The sequence below is a fragment of the Gasterosteus aculeatus genome, chromosome 9, assembly GCF_964276395.1.
Source record: "Gasterosteus aculeatus chromosome 9, fGasAcu3.hap1.1, whole genome shotgun sequence".
Taxonomy (NCBI): Eukaryota; Metazoa; Chordata; class Actinopteri; order Perciformes; family Gasterosteidae; genus Gasterosteus; species Gasterosteus aculeatus.
This window is the reverse complement of record NC_135696.1, coordinates 12,796,255-12,806,310: the sequence shown is the minus strand read 5'-3', so window position 1 is coordinate 12,806,310 and position 10,056 is coordinate 12,796,255.

The window sequence follows — 10,056 nt, the reverse complement described above, 5'->3', positions numbered from 1 at the left end:
CTAATTATTCTTTGTGACAACAAAGCGGCAAGCAGACATGACTCTTCCACACTCGTCTGATAGGCAATAAAGTGAGCGGTTTCAAGTAATCTAAACTTGATCGATCGTCGGCAGGCTTTTTTTTTAATTCCAACACAAGGAAAACTTTGAAGCAGCTCTAGATTAAGTTTATACACACATGCACTCTCATAACTTAAGTCAAAGTGTTGCTTGATCTCTTTAAAATGGAACATGTTACTCCACCTGCATGTTGGTTTCACATGTCCTCCATGACTTGGAGACAGAATAACTGTCGAATACATTTGCACTAATTGTAACTTTTGTGATTCTGAATTGAAACGGAGAACAAATGTTACGTTGAGCCCCATTAGAACCTGCATTCACTAACTGTGAGACAAAGCTGAACACAAAAACACTCGCATCCGCCCAAAACCATCTTTGACTCTTACCTGTGAATGTTCACAAATGCAGTCCCATGTTGTAAGAACACTATGGGAAACCTTTGCACGGCACAGCTGTATAGAGCAGGCCATACCAAATGTATAATCATGTGAATTTGGTCAATGTCTTAGCCGTAAATCAGTCATTTCAGCCAATGCAGCGGATTTAAGGGGTGAAAATGGACCTGCCTTATTAGTTCCAGTGGGACATTGTAACAAGTGATTTCACCAGCTGGAACAATTCAGCTCTTTGTTCTTTCATATTTTGACCCCTGTGAAGCAATGAAGCACATCTTAAATCTGAAATCCACATGCAATATAATTAAAGAGATTGAGTTTTATGAAGATCACACAATGACTCATCAAAAGTGATTGTTTGACTGTCTGAAGGCACATTAAGTACAGTCACAAGTAATTTAAAGGAAATCTGATTAGGACGAGGAAACCTGGAAAAGATGGTGGGTTTTTGTACGGTTGTAACATTGTAAAAGTCTATAACTCTAATTTATTTTTCCTTTTTATTCTCCGAAGCAAATGTCAGTGACAGGATTCATTCAAACTATTCAGATAAATGGGTAGTTTCAATCCACTAAACTGCTCAATATGTCAACAACCACCTTTGTCAAAAAGCAGCTGAATGTCATATTTCATTACAGGTCTTATTCTCTCTACTTGCATGCTTGCGTGGTCTTGTCCTTGCCTTCGGTCAGCCGAGACCCGACAATGACAGAAGTCTTCATTGGTGGCAAAGTTATTCACTTTCTACATTTTAAATTAAATTCTTTAAAAATAATTTTAATATCTTAAACAACATACCTTAGATGTTTATGGTATTATGGTTATTATGTTAAATAATAAAATATCTACACAAGGTTTTTTCAGTTTTTGACAAAGTATGCCTGCAGATAATATATCATTCTTTTAAGTCTGTGTTTTATTCTTCTTCAAAAGCTTCTAAGTGTTTCTAACAGATGAAATCAGCAATCATCTTTGCTGATTCTTACCTCACCTCTTCTCCTAAAGGAATTATTACAAATTTGCTGAAAGTTAGAGGAGAAGATTGATTCCACTCACAGTGTAAGTCTACACTCGTTGCTAGGCAACCTGGCAGTGACTCCAGGAACTCACGACACCCGGCCAAGAAATAGTTATAACCCAGAGTGAAACCACAACCTGTGGATTAAAGAAACAAGTTATAGCGTGATAATCAGAGAGCTTTAGGTAGGTATTTCTTTCCTACCTTTAGACAGTCGGACTAGCTGCTTCCAGCCTTCATGCTAAGCTAAGCTAACGGCCCCATATCAGCCTGCAGACACTGGACTCCTTTCATCTGAGCAAATGAGTTAATTTCCCAAAATGTTAAACTATTCCTTTCATTGCACACAACATCTTAGGTGGTTAATCTCGAATACTTCGACCGGGAACATTTGGTCGTGCACTGTGCATTTGATATTTCTCTCTGATTCCACTACATTCTACAACAGCCATTTACAATTTAGAAACAATTCCATCTCTGCAAACTTGAACGGCATTTGGTTGAGAGGACCTGTCAGACAGGTTTGGCTACAATTCCACAGACTGTACATGAAAGGTTCCTCTGAAACATGTTCAAAAGCTATCATTTTTTGTTCTGTGTTTTTTTCTCGACATACCTAACTGGCTGCTGCCTCACTCCTGAGATTCTCTAGTGACCAGCGTTTCTGGCCTCCTAATGAGTTGGAGAAGAGTTGACGCAGGTCCAAGTTTTGCCTCAGATCCCGACTCCCTTTGTCTTCTCTCTTAGTCTCCCAAAGCTGCTTTTCACATTTGGATCAAAGTTTGCTAACTCATACAAAGCCCTGGTATCAGCGAATGAAGCACAAAAACAGCAATCGTTGTGAAAAGAGAAACGTTTTGGGAAAGACACACATTCTTTATTCTTAAAAGAAGAGTGACTGAATGTCTGAAAAGGCCCCAGAGCAGACTGCCATTCAGTGAGAGGTATTATTCCTCCTAGCTAATGCGAGACATAAAAATACACACTCTTGCGTAAGGCAGCGCCAGTGGAAAGGTAGACACCATAGAAGACGAGGGAAAAAAAATCTGAGCCAGTGAGGAAGACGGACAGAATATGAGAGAGAGTTAGTGTGGAAAGAAGATGTGGGATGCTGTGGTTCCCAGAGTCATCTGGTGGCGATGGAGATCGCCGGCTAAACCTCAGAGACTTTTGAGAAGAAGAAAAAAAAAACCCCTCTTTGATCACTTGTTGTAATTATGCACTGCTGCTTTGTTGCAACAACGTGAACCACGTAATGTGCCGGTAACCGTTTAACGTAACCGCTTCACCACACTCGCCCTAAACTGGGCCGAGAGTGCTGACCGTTTGTTCCTGGTGCGTTTCCTGGATGCCATGGAGGACCAACGGCATGCATCTGAAGCAGAATTCTTTAATTACGTATCTTTTTTGATTTAGAGGAATATGTGTAATAAACACGTTTGCAACTGCAGACTTGGTTCACTAAAGACGTATAACAACTTAAGTCTGACTTATTCAATTCAGCTGCAGCCTTATTGAAACATTGGAAACGCAACCTGGTATTAATGACTTGTGTGTGCAGACCATTAGCAAACGAAAACTTTTGCTGTGTTTTTGCAATGAAAACAATTTCCTCACTCAATGAATCAGAATTACAATACGTGACGCACCTACAAATGCACTTTCTAGGAAGTACCCACTTAGTAAACTGAGGGATGTCAGGAATGGTTGTCTAGCGTCTATCTTCATGCTCGTTCACAGAGTGGAGCGGATCTGGTGTGCACGAGTACGTGTAGGTGGCGGTTTCCAGAGCCTGAGAAAATTGTTATGGTGAGAAAATTTGGAAAAGCGAGTCAAAGTTCTGGCCACTGAATGACGTTTGAAGTACTTACTCGTGTAACTGTGCACAGCGGAGAGCTTGAATGGCTCTTTAACTGGATGAAACGACTGTCTGGGAATGACCCCGGTGTGTAGAAGTGATTAAGGGGACCCAATTTTGCCCTAACCCAAATGTGTTTGCGTAATGACTTTGCGCGGTGTTCCTGGTGGTGTTAAATAAAGCTCTCCGTTGAAGATTTTAACAACTGTTGAGTGGAGCAGCTCTGTTTTGCCATTTGTCATATAGTCATAGTTGTTTTCAAGAATCTCATCACCAATTTCCTCGTCAGTGAGTCTAAAGAAACTCCCACGTTCTTGTAAGAACCGACGAAATTAAAAGCGGTGAAGACAAAGGGGCCCCCGGTGGCGTCCCCGTCAAATCCAGTGTGTGTGTGTGTGCGGCGTGGCGCGCTGGCACTGAGGTAGAAAGCTGCAAAGTTGTCGTTGGCTCCTTGAAAGTGATCTTCCTTCCCAGAGACTTGAATGTTTCCCCCCGTATTTCACCCCATAACCCCCCACGCACCCCCCCCACCCCGAGTGGAGCGTGATTTACTGTCTTGTAAACACATAGGAAGTAGCATTGAAAATGGTTTAACAAAGTCAATAAAAGCAGACATCATTCCTGGTATCAGGGGGTGCAGAAGAGAAGGAGGAGGAGGAGGAGGAAGATAACTAGCGTGGCTGAAGGAAGGTATCCTCCCCGCCTTCTCTACCCCCCCCCCCCCCTCTCCTGCATCTTTTCATCTTCATCTTTTCTCCTCGTCTGTCATCCGTGTCCTCTGTTCCTCACCACTTCTTTGAATTTCTCTTCACCCCTCTTTTCAAATCATTCTCTTTTTCCTTCTTCCACCCCCCCCCCCCCCCCCCTCCTCTTTTCCTTGTGCCTTTTTTGTTCATGTGTTGTGCAGTGGACAGCCAGAGCAATGACTTTAACAGACCTACCTGCAGGGCTGCTTAGGGTGGCTCTTTCATCTGGGCTCTGGAGAAAGAAGCCCCCGGACCTGAAACAGCTGCGTAGACCTGGGAGTGAGAGGACCATGAAAAACGTAGAGAAGAAAGAAGGGAAATTCAACGGTCCTCTGGGGAGCAAACCCATGCCTCTCTCTTACTTTTTTATCCTTCTCTCTTTCTCTCTTAATGCTCTCATTTTGTTTATCTCTCTTTAGAGTGCATCTTGTAGTTACAACTTGCATCCATCAAATCTGAAACAACTTGGTTTAAATTTAAATCTCGGTTTAACCCCAGTTTAAACAGATTTAACATGCGGATTCTCACTAGTAAATGGCCAAATTGCTTAAACAGCGTATTGAGATACAGAAAGAAGTTGTGCCCATCAATGAAGGTAAACTCTGGACTGAAATAAGGTGAGGAGCTGGGCCGAACCCAGCTGACAAATTAAGTTCTGGAAATCAAACCCTCTGCAACTTTTTTATTGATTCATTTCATGATGAAATATTTACTTTTTCATGTCCTACTAAAATGTTTTGAATGACTGTGGATCCGTCTATGATGTAATATATGCCAAATATACAGTATATATAGTTTATATTGATCAATATCATACCGCATTACTGTAGTAGACATGTCAGAAAACACATTTGTGTTAAAAAAGAGAATCCATTACAAGTTGTCTGCATTTCTCCCTTGAAATAAAATGGTAGAACCTTTAGCTTATAGCACATTAAACATTTAAATATAATAAATTTAGTTGTTAGTTAGTAAAGTTTGTTGTTAATACAGAGATTACAGTTTTATTTTTCCCTGCTGCAATATTGACAAATACCTTGCAGCTTTAAAAATCTTTAGCATCTATCTACATTACTGAATACATTATCTACAGTATTAATTCATTTCTCAATAAATCTATTTAAGATTTCCGATACAGAACCTACTATATTTGTGCAGCTGTTATCATACAATAGAGAATGAGGGCATTAATGTGCCCATTAACAGCAGCACGAAACACAGACTGATTAACAAATTTCCCATCTTCAGCATTTTCAGCCTCAGCTTCTGAAGAATAAGAAAGAGGAGCTGGAGTTTTGGAGCTGAACGTAATGTCCCTCATGCATCATCACCATCAGTCCACTCTGTGATGAGATCACCGTCCTGGTTTCAAAATTCGTCCTTACACTCCTTCAAGTGGTGGGATATAATAAAAAAGAGCAATTGGTGACAATCCACACCACCCCCATGGGTACTGCTGAAAAAACTCTGTTTTTTAAGTGCTCAGTTTTAGGCTTTCTAATCCTATTGTTACCACACTGTGCGCTGTCTTTGTTCGTTGATTTGTTTGTATTGGACAGTCTCAAGCTTTCTAGGACGTATCAGGGTGGTGACTCGGCTTTGTAATTGCTTTAGATTGCTATAAGTGTGCACTTATGGCAATCTCAAGTTTAGGATGTATATCCCTGGGCAGGGAGGGCGTGTGGGAATGAGAGTAGTCAAGTACCCAGATGCTCAATTTGGTGGAATTGACTTTCCTTGGTGTGCTAACCCTCCTAGCTAACAAGTGCCATGTGTGGCTTTTGTGGTCCCAACACTGATGGACATATATTCTAATTAATATCATGTGTGAGCCATGTGTGATTTCCTTACGTGCACAACACATTTTGGCGGTTAACACAAAGGTGTGGACTCGGCTTCCTGACTTCCGTCCCACGGTTAGCTTTGTTTAGACTGGAGCCACGGGGACACCGCTAGCTAACTGCGTTAAGGTTTTATCTCATTTTGAATTCAATTCAGTGTTTCAATCCTGAAAAACAAAAAGTGCATGCATGTACAAAATACACGACTCAGTAGTAGTTTTCATGAGACAACATGCCATATCTTAAAAATCTATTATCATCATCTTATGCTTCTTAAATATATGACAGTATCATGTGTTGATAACTTTTCTTTCCCAAAATATCAGTAGAAAAAAAAAAGGAAAATGCTCTCTGACAACTGGGGCATTCTGTCACATTTAAACAACATCTACAGAACCTAAAATAGGCCAACCAGGAAGAATCGTATCACACGTTTTTCCATTTTCTTATTGTCAAGTGTTTTAAAGGCCACTTAATAGAGGGGCCTTTGATAGCATCATAACGCTGGATTACTCGTTAAGTACTCCAGCAGCCCCGTTTCCCCTCTCAGTTTAGGGCCAACTACAGAAGATGTTAAAAACTGACCGGTGAATCACCTGGCCCTTTCCCCCGTCTGCCTCCCTCCCTCCCTCCCTCCCTCCCACTCCTCACCCATCCTCTGCGGGAGAATCTGCACAGAGACCAACGAAAAAGAAAAAAAAAAGGATGATGAAGGGTTGACAAATATGAGTGGTGGGTGGCTGGTTAACACAAGGGGCGCAAACTGAGGGAGGTGACAGAGTGAGAAAGCAGAGAATGAAAGTACGAAAAAAGAGAGTGCAGAGTGGACAAGGCTGGTGTTGAGTGCTGTTGTGTTTGTTTAGTCCCCTTCAAAGGCCAGCTTAATTATTTTACCAGCCCATGAATCCTGCAGAGACTGCAGGATTCATGGGCTGCTCACAACCTCTATCTCCTCCAACCAACTGAGGCCTGACCCTGGAAACACTTCAAACATTCACGCGCAGTGGAATGTCCAACTTACCTTTTCAGGATGAAGGTACTGTATCTTCAAATATGTGATTACAATAACACTTGTGGTTAATGAAGTCGTTTTTTTTTTACATCTCTGGAATCCACTTTCTGAATGATAGAAGATCTCTAGCGGGACGCTGAGCCAACTGATGACTGCACATCTGGCCCCCGTCCGATCGTCCGATCCAGCGGAGCATCTCAACACAGATGAATCACTCTCACTTGACGGGTGCTCGCTGTCTGCAGAATAGTTTACATTTCATCACTAGGTGCAACAAACTTGAAGTTGAAGCAGCTCAGTAAAAATGTCATGGAAGGTAAAAATGAACACTTCTCATATGGAAACAGTGAAAATAGCTAAGTTTGATTGATAGCAGTTTTGTTTGTGTGGTAAATAAATCATGAGAGTGGCGTCAGTCTTCACAGCCAACTTTCAGTAAGGATTCGTTTGGTGACCAAGGACCATATCGTGGGTTATTGAATTGAAACAGACAGGCCGGCCGTCTGGCTGATGTTTAAATCTGTGAGTTCCCGAAAGTCAAAGTGGTTAGTTCACTGGCCAACCTAGTCACAGTGTTGCTCTCATTACTTTGTTAAATTGCTGGATGGGTTCAGCTCTATAAACTTGTAGGGAAAGTGTCCAATAACCTGTGAAAAGTCCTGACACATAGTTGAGAAACCAGATTTTTTACACTTTTTCAAGTTCTTTTTAATTTAAAGGTGTGGTAAAGGCTTACATTTACAAGATATTTGACACATTCATAACACATCTATGAATACACCATTTAACATCTGTGATACATATTTTCAAAACATCTGGACCGTAATAGTTTATCCATGACATTATTTGACTCCGGCTGTACTTCAACTTGGCAGAAGGTGTGCATGGTAGGAAAGCAATCCATTCAATAGCTTTAGAGATAAGAAAAGGACAAGATGTGGGGATTTGAGGTTTTAGTGGATTAAGGCGGAGGGGAGCTCCATGGATTTATACTAATGCCATAAACGCATTACTCCATTTCCACAGCTGCAGTATCATGTAAAAAAGTACAAGGCTTTTGAGCATTCCAACTTAGCAACCCCTTCAAATAAATTGTCCAACAGGAATATTGTCAGTGATCTTGTTCACTCGGTCCTTGGAAGCACACAGCAGATCACCTTACGTCAAATAGTAATGCCAGTCACTCCAGGAGTTTAGATGTGTTATTACTGTGGTCTAGACAGTCTCGGACAGATGTCATGGAGATGCAGAATTGGCCCTGATCCATAAAATAAATGAACTATACGGGATGGTGTGGGAAATATAGAAGGTGTATCATAGCAAGTCCTTAAAAACATGTGAAATGTATCGTTCAACATACTATTCCACGTGTAGCTTGAATATGGAACAATGTTGTAAAACGCAGCAGATTTCGTCATAATAAAAGCATTAATTTAAGGAAGTTCTTCAGCAACTTTCAAGTGTTTTCTGTCTGCATTGGAGTTATGGTAAGTTACTTCTCCCCACAGGCAGATTTTTCTTCAACCGTCTTTTTAAGAAAAATAACATTTTAAGAGCCCTAACTAGATTAAATGACTTGTAAGATTTCCTGCGGTGTGACAGCACCCAGGGTGATTTTTCTGGGAATACCATTTTCTGCTCCATAACTACCAATAATACCGACTTAAGCTCATTGGGGTATAAAAAGAAATAAATACACTGAGGACTCACAAAGTCACTCCTTCATCTGCTGAACAGTTCCAGATTTTACTTCAATGGCATTGGACTTTGTGCTGAGGTTTTCAGACACTTGAGTTGACTAGTCCATTGTCTAAATGAGCAGGTATATTATATTTCCAACTTCTACAATACCAGGAAAACCAATTTCACACAAGAAAAACTGTTGGCTCCTAAAGCACACAAATAAAATATGTTAAACAATCAAGCACAATTGGTTTACTTTTTATGGGGGTTATAATAACAATGTTTAGACTTTAAATATCTCTGAGCAGACAAAACCCCAAACATGTAATGGAATATTATTTTTTAAAAACTGCAATAAAAATATCATTCTAACTAGGCGAGATAGATTGTTCATCACATGTTCAAGCATGCTGCTCTGTTTGTGACCTTCAATTCAATGAATTTTATTTTATGTAGCCCAAAATTACAAATTTGTTTGGGATTGGGATTGACGCGAATCAGATGCGTCATACAGCAGCATATCACAACGTTAGCAAAAAAAAAGAAACTTTATAGAGTTCTTGCAAACAGGAAATACTCTAGCAGGGATTTGGGGAGCGGCTGAGGGCCTCATTCTCCCAGCTGGTGCACAATCACCTGTCTGTGGTTTTAAAAGAGTTCCCGACCACAACAGACCCACAAAATGCAAAGAAATTGATCCGGGACCCATTTGTGAACAAACCAGGTGCATCGAGCATGCGAGAAAAACGACTGCTGGAGATCGCAAATGACGGCGATCTTAAAAGAATGTTTGAGGCAAAATCTCGAGCAGTGTTCTGGATTAAACTCAGGACAGAATATCCTGAGAGCACCACGAACACACTGAAAACTCTGCTTTTATTTCCAACACCCAATTTTTTCCTTGAAGCAGCATTTTCTGCAATGAGAGCAACTGAAACAAAATGACAGAGCAGACTGGACACAAAGGACACACTTAGGGTGTCGTTGCCATTGTGCCTGAATGGGGCCGTCTCGTCTTTATGCACTTTATACTTGTTTTGGTGCCAGTTGTATGATTTAATTCTTTCATATTCATCCCCCACACCTTGAACGCCTTGAGGTCCGCAATTATATTGAAACCGTGCTGCAAAAAAGGTTGGAGATTGCTGATATTTATCATCCATCCCTCCATTTTACTGTGTTTTAGTGATGCACCTTGATTTCAAGCAGGAAAGGTCAATGTAAGACCTAAGAATTGCATCATGGAAACAGGACCCCCAGTCTTCCTTTTTCACGTCTCCCCTTCCTGCTTTGTCTCTCTTCTGTCTCCTCCATGTATCTGATCTCATGTTCTGAGTCTAAAGTCCCCCCCAGCAACTCCCCATGCAGTCACTGCCCCGATCCCTCCCCCTACACCCTTCTCTTTCCCCTTTTCTCTCCTCCTGCCATTTGTCTATCTCA